Raw genomic sequence first — 20,954 nt, forward strand, 5'->3', positions numbered from 1 at the left:
TACAATAAAAAATAACTGCAATAGGAGGGCACTGGCTACTAGAATTGTAAAGAATTAGTGACAATTTATTACACCAGTATTCATAGTTCATTCAATAAAATGAGCAAAGAACATCTAATGCCAGAAGACAACAGCCCATATCTGCCAGCATGAAGAAACCCAAGCAGCACAGCAAGCCTGAGCTTTTCTTGAGGGAGGAAAAAAACTCTGTGTGTAGGTGTGTGCTTGTTTCAACATACACACATATACCACAATGAAACCCAGCCAGTTAGGAGAGAAATTAAAATTTCAACTAAGAAAGTGAGTAACTGTGGTAAAAAATTTATTCAACAAGTATTTATCAGTGCCAGACACTCTTCTAGTTGCTTTGAATCTGTCAATGAACAAAGCAAATAGCCCAGCTTGGCAGTGTGAAACTTACATTCTGGAGAAATATAGCTGGTTTAAATATGTAACTTTACAAATACTAAGCAACTATGGAAATTATGGTTACAGAATAAAATGTGAATGTTATAAACAAAATAAAAACAATGTAACTAAAAAATTGTGAAGAGAAAGGTGACAGGAAGCACATGAGTACTAATTTTTCATGAACTGCCTACCTTTACTGTCTAAAATTGAAAAGCGGTTAAAAGTATTACGAGTAACAACTCTAACTTCTGAGAGGTTTTCATAATTTCTCTTCTTAACCTAGAAAGAGCCTTTAGAAAGTAATGCCCACATGTTAAAGAAAAAAATTTTCTACTTCATTTTCTTTTGTTGTATCAAATTCAAATAAAATTAGAATATTTTAATTAAAAATATCATCTATTGTAGAGCAGTCAGGGTCTAACCAGAAACTACGTCAAGTATTTTCAATGAGGGAATTTAGTGCAGGGACTTGTTGTTATACAGGGAATGGAAGAGCTAGGAAGCCATGTATGGCAATGAGGTGACACAGTGGTTAGTGTAAGAGCCAGAAACCACTGAAGCCTGAGGCTGAAGGGACAAAGGGAGAAAGCAGTGTTACCTGAAACACAGGGGCCAGAAAAAAACACAACTGCTGTGAAGACTGTACCCCTGGCTCCTCCCTTTCTAGTGGTCTCCAGTCTCCAATTAATTGACCCCAGCTGGATGTCAGCTGGCACAGGAGCCAGGGAAATGCAGGGATCAACCCCCCCCCCCGCCCCACCCCCGCAGTGCTGATAGAGCAGAGGCAGGGCAAGGAATGCCCAGGCACACAAGCCTTGCATTGAATATAGAGTACTGTATTGTCTTTATAAAAGTATTGCTACCGACCTATTAAGTACTGCCCAGATAACTGGGCAAGCTGTTCACCTGGTGTTAATAACGATTATTTCTGTATAGACTGATTTGAGTGACTCTTAAATTTTTATCCTTGTAATTTTTTTTGCATTGTTGGAGAATTGTTTAGTTGGATTTTTAAAAATTTGTCATCCATATAGTCTGATGAGCTGAACGATTAATGAACATAAGTTTAAAACTATGGTAAATTTAGGCAGATTTCTAGAATTATGAACACACAGTGTTCTTCAGTATTATCACATATCACAATATGTTAACTACTGCACTTGATAAGCTTTCTGATTCCACTCAACTAGGAAGTTTAAATTAAATCTGAGGTCCATTTATTATGCACTGTATTTTTGTAACAGCATTTCCCCTATTGGTAAATATTTCTGTGTAAATTCTAAGAGGTAATAAAGTCACAATGCCATTATCACACCTGAGTCTCTTCAAAAAGTCAAAGTCATGGGGAAAAAAGGGTAGGAAGACTTTTCTAGATTTATAAGACTAAAGAGCTATAGCAACTAAATGTAATACTTGCAGCGTCATTGGATCCAAACTCAGGGGGAAACAGCTATAAAAGATATTGAGGGGAACTTCCCTGGTGGTCCAGTGGTTAAGGCTCCATGCTACCAATACAGGGGGCCCAGGTTCGATCCCGGGTTGGGGAACTAGATCCCGCATGTCACAACTAAAGATCCCGCATGGCGCAACTAAGACCCAGAACAGCCAAGTAAATGATAAATAAATAAATAAAATATTTTTTTTAAGATATTGAGGAAATTTTAATATGGATTGGCTTCAAGATGATATAAGGGAATTATTTTCTTAAGTGTAATAATGGTATTTTGGTTAGGAGTTGCATGCTGAGGTAGTTGGTAGAATATGCTGTCAGCAAGATATTTTAAACAGAAAATATATAGCTAATAAGCATATAGACATATAGATAAGGCAGATGAGACGATTAATGAATCTAGGTGTGGTATACTATTGTCTCCTTTCAACTTTTCTGGTGTTTGAAATACTACATAATAAAAAGTTGGATAAAAGTTCTAGAAAGACTCATTTGCAATAAAAATAAATGTACACAAAAGAAATTAAATATCTGCTGCTATGGACTGAATGTTTGCATGTCTCAAAATTCATATGTTGGAGCCCTAAACCCCAATGTGATGGGGCCTTTGGAAGGTAATTAGGATTAGATGAGGTCATGAGGGTGGGACCCTCATGATGGGATTAGTGCCCTTATCAAAAGAGACAGCAGAGGGGCTTCCCTGGTGGTGCAGTGGTTGAGAATCTGCCTGCCAATGCAGGGGACACGGGTTCGAGCCCTGGTCTGGGAAGATCCCACATGCCACGGAGCAACTAGGCCCATGAGCCACAGCTACTGAGCCTGCGCATCTGGAGCCTGTGCTCCACAACAAGAGAGGCCGCGACAGTGAGAGGCCCGCGCACTGCGATGAAGAGTGGCCCCCACTCGCCGCAACTAGAGAAAGCCCTCGCACAGAAACGAAGACCCAACACAGCCAAAAATAAAAATTAATTAATTAATTAATTAAAAAAGAGACAGCAGAGAACTTGTTCTTTCTCTTTTCACATGCATACACCAAGGAAAGACCATGTGAGCACACTGCAAGAAGGCAACCAGGAAGAGAGCACTCACCAGAACCCAACCATGCTGGCACCCTGATCTCAGAGTTTCAGCTTCCAGAACTGCAAGGAAATAAATTTCTATTGTTTAAGCCACCCCATCTATGGTATTTTGCTATGGTGGCCCAAGATGACTAATACAGAGTTTGGTACCAAGAAGTGGGGTGTTGCTGTAACAAATACCTAAATATGTGGAAGTGGCTTTGGAAGTGGGTAATTGGAAGAGGCTGAGAGAGTTTTGAGGTGCATACTAGACATATAGACATTAAGAGAAATGAAGAACGTTATTGCAGGAACATGTTTACTGGAGGAAAGGCAGTCCTTATTATAAAGTGGTAAAGAACTTGGCTGCACTGTGTTTTAGTGTTTTGTGGAAGGTAGAACTTGCAAGTGACAAAATGGATATTTAGCTAAGGAGATTTCTAAGCAAACTGTTGAAGGGGCAGCTTGGTTCTTCCTGACTGCATATACTAAAATGCAAAAGGAGAGAGATGAATTGAAGAAGGAATTGTTAAGCAAAAAGGAGCCAGAACTTGAAGATTTGGAAAATCTTCAGCCTAGCCATACTGCAAAAAATGAAAAAGCTTGTTCTGAAGAGAACACTAAGGCTATGGCTGAACAACCATTTGATAAAGAGATTTACGGATTTAGTCCATCTCAGCAGAAGCCAGGCAGAGAGATGGGATTATACAGCAGAAACACTGCCAGTTTGAACTAAAGGGGTTAGAGAAGGTGGGAAGGAATGAAGGAAGGCTGTCGGGCTTCTTGGATTTCAAAGGATGGGAGCGTAGAGCTATGTGGCTGAGAATAAATGTGCTATCCTTCAAGGAAAGAGAAGAAGGACCCCTAAGGTGACTTCGGAGGTCATCAAGGCTGCTGCTCCCACCACAGGTCCAGAGCACACAGGCAAGGCTGAGCAAGGGGGCAAGGCTGCCTCCACCTTGGTTTCAAAGGGCAGGACTGCTGCTCAGCAGAGCTGCATGGACAGCGCCCTCACAGAGAGCTATGTGGGCAGGGCTGCCCCGCTGAGCTGTGGGCCTGACACTGCCACCTCACTGAGCCTGGAGGGCAGAGCATCAAACCAAAGAAGGTGGTTCTGCAGCCTTAAGATCTAATGGAATTTGCCTTGTGGAGTTTTAGACCTACTTGGAACCTGTCACCCTTTCCTTCTTAACTGTCTTAACTGTTTCTCCCTTTTGGAATGGGAATGTCTATCCTATACCTGTCCCGCAATTTATTTTGGAAGCACTTGTTTGGTTTTACAGCTGGAGAGGAATTTTGCCTTGGGATGAATCCTACCTAGTTTCACCTATATATGATTTAGATGATACTTAGATAAGACTCTGGACTATAGACCAGACCTGATGCTGAAATGGTTTGAGAAGTGCACTGAACTTCTCATTGAGAGGCTAGAGAGTGATATAATCTTACTTCATCAGGAAAAAAAGACTCCAGGTGGTAGGGTAGAGTCTGAGCTTTCTAATTGGATGTTGGGGGAGGGAAAGTGTCAGTCTTTACCCTACTTTAGCTATCCCATTTATTGTGAATATTTGTTTATCTCTTGCAACAAAAGGCAATAAAAATGATGGCCTGGTCCACCTGTGTTCTTGCCTAGGGCACCAGAGGAGTTCAGAATGAATCCTGTCTGCCCAGTGTCCAGTGCAGAACATTTCTTTGGCCTCTTCATATTGCCCCAGGGGATAGCTGAGCTGCTTCCTTGGAACCTGTCACTAGGTGTCTTCTTCAGTCATCTCCCAGGTGCTAAATCACACCATCAACATCCGCTCACCTCCCAGTATGTTAACACGTGGAGTCTGGAATTTATTTCCTGAGCAGCCTTAGGCAATTCACTTAAGCTTTCCTTGTCTCAGTTTCCATATTCTGCAAAATGGGGACAGCTGTTTCCACCTTTTAGTTTTGTTTTCGAGGTTAAATTAGCCAATGAATTTAAATAGATTAGCATCACATCTAATACCATGCCTGACAAATAATAAGCATGTAATGAATGTTAGCCATCTTCATCTTCATCGCCACCTTTGCCAGGTAGATAAAAATCTGAGACTCAAAGCTTTCAGACATGATGTCCACTAGGTGGCACTAGCCTCAGGTAAATAAAATCTCCCACATATATATACTGTCTTCATCAAAAGTTTGGAAGTCCTACGAAGAGCCAGAAATAAAACTGTCATGGTAATAAGGCAATGTGTATATATACATATAAACATATTGTGGCCCCGAAACCAAGCAGTTGGTCCATAATGATTACTAACGCAGTTGTCCAAAATAGTTACAAGTCAAACATGTTCTGGTTTTTGATTTTCAGACTCTGGGAGATTCTGACACAGGGGATTAGCAGAGGAACAGAGAAACCTTCCTATTCTGTATCCTGGAGTGCTGGTGTGTTACTTGGTCAGTTTGGCTAACACCTGGGGCTTTTGTTTTGCAGAAATCTGTTTCTCCAGCTTTTGTTAGGCTGAGTAGGGTGTGATTTGGAGAAAGACCCTGCTGTAGGCCGGATATTTTTGTGTGCTGAGGGGAGGAAACTTTTGTAGGGAACAGACCTCTGACAAAGGGACAAAAACTTGGTTGGAAGTGTGAAAGAGTTCAGATGGAGGTTTTAGCAAGTTTTTCTATGTGATAAGGAATATCATCAGTGCTTTTGCAATTAGATGTGCTTTTCTGGCATCTGTGAAGATGATCTCAAGGTAGAACAAGAACAAAATGGGCTGGACATTTGAGTTAAAAAACTTTCTTACTTTTCTTTCTTATTCCTTTCTGTTATCCCTAAGCCTCAAATGAAATCTTGTTTAAAATATCTTTGTTATATTTTAGGGAATTAAGAGAGAGGTTTGTGTCCATCTTTGGGCTGAATTATTATCCCAATTGGAACTGAGTTACAGAAGTAAGGTGATAAAGATTGTGAAATGTGAAAGCACTCAGTGGGAATCCTCATTAATACTTAGAAAAATCAGAGAAAAGCCCGGAATCCCTGTACTTTCTTAGGATGGAATGTTTTGTTGTTTGGATATCAAAGAGCAGGGCAATCCCAGAAGACTGGCCATGGTAATATACTAAACCAGCTGAAGATCTAGGGGCTGTAGGCGGATCCAGAACAGGTGGAGCTGACAAAGCGAAACTGGGTAAAAGTTAAGAGAAGACGTAAACAAATGGGGAACAGAATTAAATTGGTGAAGAGGAGAAATTGAAAAAAGCAGTTTAGGAAGTCAAGTTTCTGAGCTTTCTGTTTAGAAAGAAAATAGTTGCCACTCCTTCAGCTTCCTGAACCCCACTTCCAACCCATCTTTATTTTACCTCCTTTCTACCCAGGAGGAAAGGGAATTCTTTGTATGTTAAATCTTCTCTTGTCCACACACCATCAGTTAAGTGTTCCCTTTCATACAGCTTCAATTCTTCTTTCATTACTGGCTCTATTCTCTAGACATATTAAACAAAAAAAAATGTTCAAGTCTCTACCTGTTGAAACAAAACAAAACTCTCTCTTCATTTAGCACCTTGTAGTTGCTGTCCTCTTCTTTCTTCCCTTTGCTGCGAAACTTCTAGAAAGAGCAGTCTCTCTGGCTCCACTTCCTCTCTTCTCTCTCTATTCCCTCCCTGCAGTCGGGCCATTTTGCTAACACCCAACTGCAAATGCCCGCCCGCAGGTTACCAGTGAAGTTCCTCATGTCAAAATCATTGGATGAGGACTTCCCTGGTGGTCCAGTGGTTAAGACTCTGTGCTCCCAATGCAGGGGACCCGGGTTCAGTCCCTGGTCAGGGAACTACATCCCACATGGCACAACTAAAGGAGCCCGCATGCTGCAACAAAGATCCCTCATGCTGCGACTAAGACCCGGCACAGCCAAATAAATACATAAAATAAAACAAAATAAAATCATTGGGTGGTTTTCAGCGCTGATCTAATGAAGCTGGCTGCAACGTTTGCAGCAGTTAACATTTATCTAATAATGATTGAGCACCTGCTATACGTTTGACACTGTTCTAAGCACTGTGATGTACAGCTAGATGAGACCCTGTCTCAAGGGTGTAGCCATGTTATAACATCCATCAGAGTTATCTGGCCCGGTGCCTGGTGGTGGTGAGCCCCACTACTTGGATTGGTGGGATAGCAAACTCTTACAAAGGTGCCAACCTTTGACACTTCTTTTCTTTGCCTCTCAATCTGAATTTCAGACTGCTTGCTCAAATGTTATTTTCATCATATTATTAACAACCCTCCTGTCAACATAGTATCTTAAAATTGCTGAAGATGTGATACCTTAGGAAGAAATGACCACTCCTTATGCTCCCAACCCACACCCCCTCCCCCAACAAAGATTTCCTTATATCCCCTTGTAACTTGCTTTCTAGTGGGGTGAAACTCACAGTATACATGTAAACAAACGATAATTTCAGAGAACTGTAAATACTGTGAAGGAAATAGAGCAGGGCAATGTGATATATAAAGCACTGCTGTGGTCTGAATGTTCGTGTGTGTCATCATCCATGTGTGTCCTCCTCCCCCCCCAACCCGCCATCAAATTCACATGTTAAAATCTTTATCCCCAAGGTGATATTATTAGGAGGTGGGGCCTTTGGGAGGTAATTAGGTCTTAGGGTGGTACCCTTGTGAATAGAATTAGTGCCCTTATAAAAGACATCCCTTGCCCCTTCCTCCATGTAATGACACAGTGAAAAGGCACCTTCTGTGAACCAGGAAGTGAGCCCTCACCAGACAGTGAATCTGCCAGAGACATGATCTTTGACTTCCCAGCCTCCAGAACTGTGAGAAATGAATGTGTGTTGTTTATAAGTCACTGAGTTTATGGCATTTTTGTTATAGCAGCCCAAACAGACTAAGACAAGCACCTATGGCACTGGGAGAATTGCTTTACATAGTGTGGTCACAGAAGGCCTCTTTGAGAAGATGCCATTTAAGTTGAAACTTAAAAGATGAAAAAGTTAACCTTTAGAAGAAGCTGGGGGAAAGCCTCCAGGCAGAGGGAAGAGTAAGTGCAAAGGCACCGAAGAACTTGGAATGTTGGAGGACTAAAAGGAGAGCCATGTACCTAGAGCTTTGTGATATGACAGTGGCTAGAGAGGAGGTTGGAAGAGGTGGGCCTTGTTTTATCAGATGGGAGATGTCACTGGAGCATGTTTAAGTGCTAACAGAATCAATTCAGTAGAGAGAGGAATTGAGGTGCAGCAGGGGTGGGGATCCATCGTGCAAGTGGAGGGGTTTGCTTTGATAAGAGCAGAAGTGCAGACCTTTTAAAGCTTTTTTCCCTTAATTTTAACAATGTCACTCTTGATTCTCCCCCTTCCTGATTCTTCTGTCTCCTTTCCAGACCCCCCTGTAATTTTCATCATCAGCAAGGTTCTGTCCACAACTGTCTCCCAGTCATCCTCTCTACATCTTCCTTAGACATTCTCATGCCCAACCACACCAGCCTAGACCACTCTCGTGGCCTTCACACTCTCATATCCAACTGCAGGTGTATATATTTTAATCTCCCAAATTATAGCTGTAGCCCAGACCTGTCCTCCGACCTTCTTATTCAGCTGCTTATTCGACACTTCCACTTGGATAGAGGCATTTTTAATTTAATGTGTCCAGAAGTGGGATTCTTTTTTTTTTTTAAACAATTCTATATTTATTTATTTATTTATTTATTTTTGGCTGTGTTGGGTCTTCGTTTTTGTGCGAGGGCTTTCTCCAGTTGCGGCAAGCAGGGGCCGCTCTTCATCGCGGTGCGCGGGCCTCTCACTATCACGGCCTCTCTTGTTGCAGAGCACAGGCTCCAGACACGCAGGCTCAGTAGTTGTGGCTCACGGGCCTAGTTGCTCCGTGGCATGTGGGATCTTCTCAGACCAGGGTTCGAACCCGTGTCCCCTGCATTGGCAGGCAGATTCTCAACCACTGCGCCACCAGGGAAGCCCCAGAAATGGGATTCTTGAATGTGTGGGATTCTTCTCCACACACAAAACACAGCACTAAACAGGGGGTAGGGGTTGTGGAGGGTGGTGGACGCTCACTGATGGCCCACGTTCTACCTTTCCTCCTAACCTCCACCGCCATTCTTTGATACAGATTTTTGAAGTGTTTTCATTCTCTTGTAAGATATCATAGTAAGCTTTACTAGACTCACCAGTACTTCTAGCCCTCCTTCCTTTCCTGGACATCTTATTTATTTATATAAGAGGATTATATTTATCCACCTCCTTGAAGGTGGACTTAGCTTTGGCTCTTACGTTGGCCACCAAAATATGAGTGAAAATTACACGTATTGCTTCCAGGTGGAAATATTTAAGATTAGGTGTACAATTCTCCTTGCTGTGTTTTTTTTCCTTCTTCGTTTTAAGGTTATCATTTGTTGAGATAAAGATGCCTAAGATCAAAGCAGCCTGGAATGCTGAGCCATCTCGTGGACGAATATTGCCCAGAGGGTCATTTGGACATCCAGCAAACTGAGCAAGAAGGAAAAAAAACAAAAAAGAAAAAAAGTTTGTTTTATAAGTTCCTGAAGTTTTGCCTTTTTTCCTTTTTTTTTTTTTTTTAGTTCTCAGGTGTGTGTGCATGTGTGTATCTTAGGTTACTAGGTATAAACAGACATATCCTGACTGATATAAAAAAATGCTATGCAAAATCACTATTTAAGACAAATCTCTTCCAGTCACTACTTTCCACCATCTGGCCACCCCTAAGCCTCTTCTAATTAGAAATCCAGGAGCTGCCAATGCCCCCAAACTGTCCATCTTCAACTCTCCCCAGTTTGTTATCATCACCATCTACTTAGTTGCTCAATCCAAAATCCAAAAACAGGTCATCTTAATTCCTCCCTCTTCCTCGCTCCCACAGTCTGGTCACCAGATTTTTGTATGTCTGTCTCAGATTTGTCCTAGACATCTGCAGTAGCTTTCTCCCTGTTCCTGCGTCCAGTCTTAGAGTATATATAATACCTTCAGAATCAGAAGTGAATAAAGGGTCTACGGAACTTCTTCCTCCCGCCCTTGCCTCCCACCCACCCCCACTTCCTCTTCCTGTAGACAGCCAAGATGACCAGATCCTGGGTATTCCTAGGGAGATACTCTGCACAGGGAAACAAGTCTCCCAGAGCAGTCTTCTGAAAGCACAAAACTGGCCATATCTTTCCCAGTTTAAAGCCTGTCAGTGCCTTCCAGGTACAAACCCTCGAGTGTTTAGGACCCTGCGTCGGCAGCCTCCTCCAACCTGCTGATCTTCTTTCTGTCTCAAATGACCACTTCTCAGCTGAGATCAATCCTGCCTTGGGGCTTTTCCCTACCAGTTCCCACCGCTTGGACAATTTTCCCCGAGGTCTGTGCTTGCTAATTCCTTCCTGAAGCATCCCCTCCTCGGAGAGACACACAGTGTTCCCACCCAGTCGTTCCTCCGTGACAGAAGGCCCTTGGTCACCTTCAAGCCTCTACCACACGTAGAGTAGTCAGCCTGTATTTTCTGGGATGTTGGCTTGTTTACCGACCATCTCCCACATTAGACTCTTAAGTCCCAGGAGAATAGAGATGGGCTCTGTTTTGTTGACCGCTGACTGTATACCCAGCTTCTAGTTACGTGCCTGTCACAGGAAAGGCACTTGATGAACAAGGAGCTGATGGAAAATCTAGTGCCCTAAAGAAAATAAAGGTGGATGAAACTAAAAAGAGAAAGTAGCCTCAGCTCTTCTAAGCAGGCAGATCTGGCCTCCATGTTGCTTCTCCCGAATGTAGGTCTTTATCCTGAGCGTCCTCACACCGTGTGGCCGGCTGTGTCTCTGGTTAGGCAAACCACCCAGTGTGGAGGAGAGGCGGTGAGGACGGAGGAGAGCAGGCTTCACCCCCGCAGCTTGGAAGCCTTCGGTTCTTCGGGAGGAGGTCACAGCAAGCACAGAGGACTTGTTTGCCAGGCCTCGTATTTTGTCACAGACATTTAATAACTGGTTTGAACAGAAATATTAAGCAATCACTTCCTCTTTTGTTTTGGGGACCGCAAGTTCTGGTTTTTAAACAAGGAGGTAAAACCAGAAAAGACAGCGACTCCCGCATAGAAACAGCAACATGTTTATAAGGCAACATGGACTCCACGATCTCAAATCAGTATCTACTTCTGCCTTAAATGTTTTATATAGCACATATCTTCCTAATCATAAATGTAATGCCTCATATCATTAGAATAGAATACTGAAATTGTCTTAAAAGAATAAACTAAGGAAATAAAAATTACATCCGTAGAACAAGCTTTTTATTTCTAAATCACAAAAGCTAATTTATCACCTGTTACTCCGTCCTTGGAAACCAAACAACAAAAGCTTCATTCATCTCTACTTTAATTTTACCTTCTGAATTTATTTCTAGGTTTCCAGGTCAGCTGATGGGATTAGCTAGATAATGTAACCCAGCCATTTTGCCTTTATCTCTTACCAGAGTAGAGGATAAAATCCACGCTCCTTAATGTGGTGTACAAGGCCCCTTGTAATCTGGTCCCACTCCACCTGCCAGCCTCATTTCTCACCACTTCCTTCCCTTACCCACTTGATGGGGAGCTTACCGGAGAAAAGTCATGGCTGCACAAGTGTGTTCTACTGGTCCAGACCGCTCCCATTCACCTGAATACTTCTGTGCCAGGGAACAGAAGGATGCCCAGGGCTCCTTTTGTATACGGTATAAGCTTGGGGGAATGGGTTAAAGGATCCTGATATGCTACACTCACCACCAATTGATGAGCTCGGAAGTGAATTCACCTGGAAGGAGTAGGGTTGACTACTTTAATTAACACGCAGAGATCAGGACCCATCCTCAGGTGTATAGCAATGCCACCTAGTTCACAGGTGCCTTGAGGGGTGCAGCAATGGACTGAAGGTGTCCCTCCACCAAATTCAGATGTTGAAACCATAATCCCAAAGTGATGGTATCTGGAGAGTGGGGCCTTTGGGAGGTAATTAGGTCAAGGGAGTAGAGCCCTCACAATGGGATTAGTGCCTTCCAAGTAGAGAGCTAGCTATGTGAGGATTCAGCAAGAAGACAACCCTCTGAGTGCCTTCTATAAACCAGAAGGGGGCATTAACTGACCGTGTTGGCACACTGATCTCAGACTTTTAGCCTCCAGAACTATGAGAAATAAATAGAAATAAATTTTTTTTGTTTAAGCCACCCCTTCTTAGCAGCCTGAACTGACTAGGACAAGAGCCATACCTGGTCTCCATCCTAAAGAGTCTCCACCAACTTGTAGCACTGGTTGGTCAAGGACCTGTATCATTCTTTTACGTCCAAAGGGTGATCTTTAGATGCTCCTGCTGTATGGCCTAGAGCTCCTCCATGACTGGGATAGTAATGAGTAAAAATAGAGAAAATTGGGGACTTCCCTGGTGGCGCAGTGGTTAAGAATCCGCCTGCCAATGCAGGGGACAAGGGTTCGAGTCCTGGTCTGGGAAGATCCCACATGCCGCGGAGCAACTAAGCCCGTGGGCCACAACTACTGATCCTGTGCTCTAGAGCCCGTGAGCCACAACTACTGAGCCCACGTGCCACAACTACTGAAGCCCGTGTGCCTAGAGCCTGTGCTCCGCAACAAGAGAAGCCACCGCTCACCGCAATGAGAGAAAGACTGCACGCAGCAATGCAGACCCAATGCAGCCAAAAATAAATAAAAAATAAATTTTTTTAAAAATGGAGAAAATTGCAACCACATTCTAAAATGGCATATTAGGTGGTCAACTTATCCTGGCCACAGGAAATGTAATATCAGAGGGGTTCCTCCAACTCAGAATGTCTTTGTTCAGTCTTAATGAGTCTGGGAGTGGTGTGATGTGGAGAGGTGTATCTGCACTTGGCATGCTTTTTAAAAAGGGCCCTCAGGAGTCTTGTGGTGATGGTATAGCCATGCATCTTGATTGTGATGGTGTTTACATGAAGCTATACTTGGGATAAAATTGCATAGAACTAAACATACACACACACACACACACACACGCAAATGAGTGGTGACATGTGAATAAGCTCTATGGTTTGTACCAATGCCAGTTTCCTGGGTTCTGAATTGTTCTGTAGTTGTGTAAGATGTTGACATTGGGGGAGGCTGGGTGAAGGGTACACGGGAACCTTGCTGTACGTTTTGTGAATCTATAATCATTTCAAAATAAAATGGTTTTGTTTTTGTTTTTTTAAGTGTAATGGGGAGGGATTCAGAATACTGGAGCACTTGGTCTAAAACAGTGCACTGGGGCAGGATCTTATACAAAAACAGTTCCCCTGTGTCTAGGCCCAAAGATATTCCTGAAGAAAGGGATGAAGTGGGCTACCTCAGCAGATTCAAAATTAGTGTAGAGTCTAGAAGGGCCTTCAGCTCCTTAGAGCTCTGTGAGTATCCTAGTGAATCCCCAGCTGTTTTTCTGGAGACCAGTAGGGAGAGCAGGCAGATAGGCAGTTGTGTAGGCCATAGGAAAAGGCTGGAAAACCCAGGAAACTCTGAATGTCTTGAATACTCAGATGACTGCTATGCTCAAACCATGGTGACCTTATTTAGCATCACTGCATCGTGATTCAGTCTTCCAACAGTATTAAGCACCTTCTGTGGGCCTGGCACTCTTCACTCCTCTAGTGCTTAGAATCTGTCCAGGAATAAAACAAAGATCTCTAGCCTGGTGGAGCTTATGTTCTAGCATAAGGGAGGAGGAGATAAATTGCATTAGGTGGGCTGATAACTATTATGGAGGAAAAAAATAGAGCCAGGTAAGGGGGACCAAGAACTCAGGGGTTGGCGTGATGTGTGGGAGAGGGAGCACTACTAAATTCTCTGAGTTCTCAAATGATATGATTGTATTGAAGTCAATCCTTTATTTGAATTTTCTTTTTCCACTACTAAATTCTCTCCCTCATCTTTCCTTTCTACTTTTCCATGATGTCCTGTCTCTTCTTCTCTCCACCTTTTATTTTAACCTTCCTTTTCTTTCTCTTTCTTCAGTTAATTTCCCCTTTCTTATTTCTCTCCCTTCCCTGATGCCATTTTCCTCATCGTGGTTCTTTTTCTTTCTCCTTCCCCTCTTTGGCCCTCTTTTCCTTCCCCCTCATCACTTTTATTTTTCTCTCTTTCCCATTCCTTCTGGCTATTTGTCTTTATTTGGCTTTTTTATGGAACTGAAGTTTGTATGATTAAAATTCATGTGGTTTTTGTTATATTGTTTGCATGATAAGGGCTTTCTATTCTAAATGAAACCAAATTTTCTTCAGGAACCCAGCCTGATGCAAATGGAAAAGAGCCGTAATTTACTGACTCTCATCTCATCTGTTCATACGGGCCTAAGCCCCAAATAAAAGACCCCTCAAATCTTTCTGGAAGTTCCAGTGAGCATCTGACATGTGTTCATGAGCAAGTCAGTCCTACCAAGGACTGCTATCCTCCATGCATTCTTTTTTTTTTTTTAAATTAATTTTGTAAGTGAAATAGGGAGCATTTTCTTTTTTTTTTTTAAATTTTATTTATTTATTTTATTTATGGCTGTGTTGGGTCTTCGTTTCTGTGCGAGGGCTTTCTCTAGTTGTGGCAAGCGTGGGCCACTCTTCATCGCGGTGCGCGGGCCTCTCACTATCGTGGCCTCTCTTGTTGCGGAGCACAAGCTCCAGACGCGCAGGCTCAGTAATTGTGGCTCACAGGCCCAGTTGCTCCGCGGCATGTGGGATCTTCCCAGACCAGGGCTCGAACCCGTGTCCCCTGCATTGGCAGGCAGATTCTCAACCACTGCACCACCAGGGAAGCCCCCCTCCATGCATTCTTGCAGGAGAAGACCTGAGGTGTCTCCAGAGCTGTAGGTGTGCCTGAAGACCAGGGCAGAATGACTTCCTCTGCCTTGGGAATTATAGTGTTAAAATGGTCACCAAGAGCATTTCATGGGCCCCATCCTTTTATAGGGGTTTCAGTAAAGCAGCTCTTTTGGATTATATTTTTGCAGCTTCATTTCTTCATAGGACCCAAATATGAGTTCATGGATCTGTCTCTAGAACATACCCCAGAATGACAGACACTATATTACGCCACTCACCCAGTCCACCAACAACTCAGCCTTGTTACTGGGTCAGCTCTTTAAGTCTGCTCCTTCTTGCTTTGGAATAAATGTCTCTATCCCAAGAGGCTCCTCAGTCATTACACAGACTTATCTTTAGCCTGGCCCATCAGTGGCAGTGCCTGGACACATCTCAGTTCCAACTAAACACAACTTGACCTCAACCTGGGAGTCCCACCATGTAAGTTTATGAAGCACATGAGCTGAAATCTATATTTCTCTCTACTTAAAAAAAAAAAACACAAAAATCATGTTGCTTTTATATTCTGTATCATCTAATAAGGCATAACCATGATTAATTTTGTGAGTTTCAGCATATATTTCATTTAATTTTTTAAATTTAATTTTTTCAGGGTCATCGGTCCCTTCCTGATGAAAATTTTTGCTAATTCTAGAAAATATATTAAGAATAATAATTGTTACAAATTGATAGGCTCTTCTAAAATGTAGATGGGAATGCAGAGAGCTAAGCATAAATATAGTAGGAAATGAACAAACTGGAAGAATTACACTTCCAAATATCTAGAGTTACTAAAAACTATAGTAATTAAGACAGTAAAGTATTGGTACAAGGGCAGAAAAATAGACCAATGGAACAGAGAGTCTAGAAACAGACACAAACATATAGAGTTAGCTGATTTATGATAAAGGTGACATTGCATCGAAGAAGGGGAAAGGATGGTATTTTCTCTTTATTTTAATATTTATTTATTTATTTATTTTGGCTGTGCTGGGTCTTAGTTGCAGCACGCGGGATCTTTTAGTTGCAGCCTGCGGACTTCTTAGCTGCAGCATGCATGCGGGATCTAGTTCCCTGACCAGGGATTGAACCTGGGCCCCCAGCATTGGGAGCTTGGAGTCTTACCCACTGGACCACCAGAGATGGTATTTTCAATGAAAGTTGCTGGGTCAATGGGATATTCATTTGGGAACAAAAAAATGTATCTTTACTCCTTGCCTCACACCATACATAAAAATTGACTTCAAATATATTGTATATCTAAATGTGAGAATTAAAGTTTTTAGAAGAAAACATAGGAAAATATCTTGGGGAGGCACAATTTCTTAAACTAGACGCCAAAAAAAAAAAAAAAGTGTAACCATTAAGGTAAAAGGTGATAAATGGAACTACAGGAACTACATTGAAATTAAGAACTTCTCTCGATCAAAAGTCATCATGATTAAGGGTGAAAAGGCAATCCACAGAATAAGATATTTACAGTACATTTTCCACAAAGGATTTGTATCCTTACTGCATAAACTCTTACAAGGCAATTAGGAAAAGGCAGATGGCTGGAAAAGAAAAATAGGCAAATGATTTCGGCCCATGACTCACTAAAGAGGATATTTAAATGTTAAATGATAATAAACATCTGAGGTGTTCAACGTCTTTAGTCATCAGAGAAATGCAAATTAAAACCACAGTATGATACTACTACATACCCACAAGAACAGCTTAGATGAAAATGATACACAAACCAAGTGTTGACAAAAATGTGTAGCAACTAGAACTCTAACTCACAGCTGACAGAAGTATGAGTTGGTACAGCCACTTTGGAAAAAATTCTTCCGTAGATGCTTGTTATCTACTGCAGTGTCTACTGAAACAGAACATATGTATATGACCCAGCAACTCTGCTCTTAGGTATATACTTCACAGAATTGTGTGCATATGTTTACCAAATAAATAAATAAATAACAAGAATGTTCATAGCAGCACTATTCATGAAAGCCAAAAACTGGAAACAACCCAAATATCCATAAACAGTAGGATGGATAAATAATTGGTGGTAAATTCAGACAATGGAATACCATATAACAGTGAGAATTAATGAATGATTGCAATATGCAATAACATGGATGAATCTTACATTTGTAATATTTTTTTTAATTAATTAATTTATTTTTATATTTATTTTTGTCTGTGTTGGGTCTTTGTTTCTGTGCGAGGGCTTTCTCTAGTTGCGGTAAGCGGGGGCCACTCTTCATCGCGGTGCACGGGCCTCTTCACTATTGCGGCCTCTCTTGTTGCGGAGCACAGGCTCCAGACGCGCAGGCTCAGTAGTTGTGGCTCACGGGCCTAGTTGCTCCGCAGCATGTGGGATCTTCCCAGACCAGGGCTCGAACCCGTGTCCCCTGCATTGGCAGGCAGATTCTCAACCACTGCGCCACCAGGGAAGCCCCATTTGTAATATTGAGTGAAAGGAGACAGACACAAAAGAGAAAGGGAAAAAAGAGAAATAATCTTCCTATTTTGATAGAAATCTTTCCATTTTGATTCCATTTATACAAAGTTCAAAGAACAAGTGTTAGAAATCCGCACAGTAATTATCCATTGGGGCAATTACTGGAAGGGAGCATGAGAGGGCGTCTGGGATGCTGGTTATTTCCTGCTTGTTGATCTGGGTGCTGGCTACACTGGTGTGCTTGTTGTGAAAATTCTTCATGCAGTAAACTATACTTTGTATCATTTTGATGTGTATGTTATATCAGAAAGAAAAGTTTGCTTAAAATAATGAAAATCGTTGCACAAAATAAGCTGGAAATATTTGGGTAAGAATTACAAGATTGAACGGAGATATTTGTAACATTGTTTATTGCATGAATAAGTCTTTACAAAAAGAAATTACACACAAATGGAAGTAAAGCTATGAAGAATACATCAAAATGATGACTGACAAAGAGTACTGACACACTGCACAGCACATGAAACCATCAACAATGAAAAGACAACCTACTGAATGGGAGAATATATTTGCAAATGATATGACTGATAAGCAGTTATTATTTGAAATATATAAACAGCTCATACAACTCAATATCAAACAAACAACCCAATCAAAAAATAGGGAGAAGAACTGAAGAGACATTTTTCTAAAGAAGACATACAGATGGCCAACAGGCACATGGAAAGATGCTCAACATCATTAAGTCATCAGAGAATTGCAAATCAGAACCACAATGAGATATCACCTCACACCTGTCAGAATGGCTATCATCAAAAAGACCACAAATAACAAATGTTGGTGAAGATGTGGAAAAAAGAGAACCCTCTTACACTATTGGTGGGAATGCAAATTGGTGCAGCCACTGTGGAAAGCATTATGGAGGCTACTCAGAAAACTAAAATTAGAACTACCATATGATCCAGCAATCCCACTGCTGAGTATATATCCCAAGAAAGTGAAAACACTAATTTGAAAAGATACATGCACCCCAGTGTTCACAGCAGCATTATTTATAATAGCCAAGATGTGGAAGCAACCTAACTGTCCATCAACAGATGAATGGATAAAGAAGATGTGGTATGTGTGTGTATACATACACACACACACACACACACACACACACATATATATATAAAATGGAGTACTACTCAGCCATGGAGAAGAATGACATTTTGCCATTTGCAACAACATGGATGGACCTGGTGGGTATTATGCTTAGTGAAATAAGTCAGAGAAAGACAAAAACTGTATGTTATCACTTATATGTGGAATATAAAAAATAAAACGAATGAATATAACAAAACAGAAACAGACTCACAGATACAGAGAACAAACTAGTGGTGACCAGTAGGGAAAGGGTAAGGGGGAGGGGCAAGATAGGGGCGGGGATTTAAGAGGTACAAACTACTATGTATAAAATAAATAAGCGGACTTCCCTGGTGGCGCAGTGGTCAAGAATCCTCCTGCCAATGCAGGGGACACAGGTTCGAGCGCTGGTCTGGGAAGATCCCAAATGCTGAGGAGCAACTAAGCCCATGCACCACAACTACTGAGCCTGCACTTTAGAGCCCATGAGCCACAACTGCTGAGCCCACGTGCCACAACTACTGAAGCCCGCATGCCTAGAGCCCGTGCTCCACAACAAGAGAAGACACGGCAATGAGAAGCATGCACACCACACCGATGAGTAGCCCCTGCTGGCCGCAACTAGAGAAAGCTTGTGCGCAGCAACAAAGACCCAACGCAGCCAAAAATAAATAAATAAGAAAGAAAGGTATCATTAGAAAAAAAGTAATAAATAAAATAAAATAAGTAAGCTACAAGGATATATTGTACAGCACAGGGAATATAGCCAATATTTTATAATAACTTTAAAAGGAGTATAATCTATAAAAATTTTGAATCACTATATGATATACCTGAAACTAATATAATACTGTAAATCAACTATACCCCAATTTAAAAACAAAAAAGTACTGGAACACTTAAATTTAGCATTTTTTATTATATTTAATAGTTTGTTCAGAAGGGACACATCAGAGTAGCTTAAAAGGCAATATTACTTTTCATAAAAAATATGTGCAAATATTTCCAAGTGTACATGATTTGATTTTTTTCACTTTTCATATACAATAGTGGAATCTTATCCTCAAGGTTAAAAACATAACAAAAGCTTTAATTTCAAGTAAAATTTCCATTGACAATATAGAATTAAAAGTCTGTTTACTATTCACAAAATGCATGAAAGAGACAGTATTACTAGAGTGTGCTTGGGAAACAAGTCAAAGACTGTGGTCTTATACAGCCACAAGTGGACCCAAGATTTTACAAAACTCTAGCCTTTAAAATGTAACTTTGATATTTCCTTCAACTAATAAAAAAAAAAAAAGCAGTGCATATTTCCTCTATTGAACAGAGGTATTCATCCATTTTCTGCAAGACTATTATATTCACTGTTTAGAGATATGATTTGTTGCCATTATAGGCAGGTATTACTGTAGAAATGAGATAACATTATAATCCTGGTTATGCTGTACCCAACATGGGGAGAAATCTGTTCCACGTCTATTAAAGACAGTATAACCCATGAGCATAAAAGACTATTATAACATCACAATCCACTGCAACTCAACTGAACTTCTGATATGTAGTATGGGGGTGGAGGGAGGAAAATAATGCTTTTAGTCAACCAATTTGATATGATCACTAATGATATTCCTGCAGAAGTAGATAGAGACTTTATTTCTGATAGTATTTAAGAAGAAAAACAGAGATAAGACGTGCTGCCTTTAGATAGCCAAACACATTTGGGAATTTCACACATCTGTTCCAAAGGCACAATATCATTCTCTGTCAATTTAAGACATTGCCTCAGTTGAGGACCTGAGTATTTTCCTCTAGAAGTACAACTTCATTCACTCCAGCGTGAAATACATGGGACTAGTCCACAGGACCAAAGCCTAAATATTATATACAATGCCTAGAAAATTGTTGGCACTCAGAAAAGCTTAAGTAAAAAATATTTTGGGGCTTAACATATGGATTTTTAAAAACATATACTTTCAATGTGTGTATTCCAAACCAACTTTTTTCCTTTGATATTGAGTTCATTTAGAATGTTTTGTCTCAATCAGTATATATATGTATATATATATACATGTGTATATATACATATATATAAGCAGTTCACTTTTTAGATGTTTTTTGGAAGGTATTTAGAATTCAGTTAAAGATCACTTCACATAATGCTGAATTTTTAAAGAAAAACATAAACTTGTTTTAATCACCACGGTCTTATAAACATATCAAAATTGATTTTTGTTCAAAATAACGCAAATTTTATGTTAGATTTTAAATAGACCATACTTAAATATACTCTACACAATGACCATTTCTATAAACTAAGATAAATTAAAACTGCATTTTTCAACTAGAGATAGTGTCGTATGTTTTACTAGATCTTATTTGTGATCCTTGATTATTATATCAAGAAGTGATTTCTATAAACCACAGTAATCTTATCACTTCACTTCTCTGAGTCAGTGTTTCTAAAATGTATCAGCCCAATTCTATGGCTTTTAAGTGAACCATTTCCTTTATTCTGAATTCTGGTTACATATCTGGTCACATATAGTAATACTACATTACTAAGTACTAACCAAATTTGCATTTTTAAAACCTTTTCTTGATGCATTTACCAAAGGGGGTTTTTAAAGGCATT

This window comes from Eubalaena glacialis, chromosome 8, assembly GCF_028564815.1.
Source record: "Eubalaena glacialis isolate mEubGla1 chromosome 8, mEubGla1.1.hap2.+ XY, whole genome shotgun sequence".
Lineage (NCBI taxonomy): Eukaryota > Metazoa > Chordata > Mammalia > Artiodactyla > Balaenidae > Eubalaena > Eubalaena glacialis.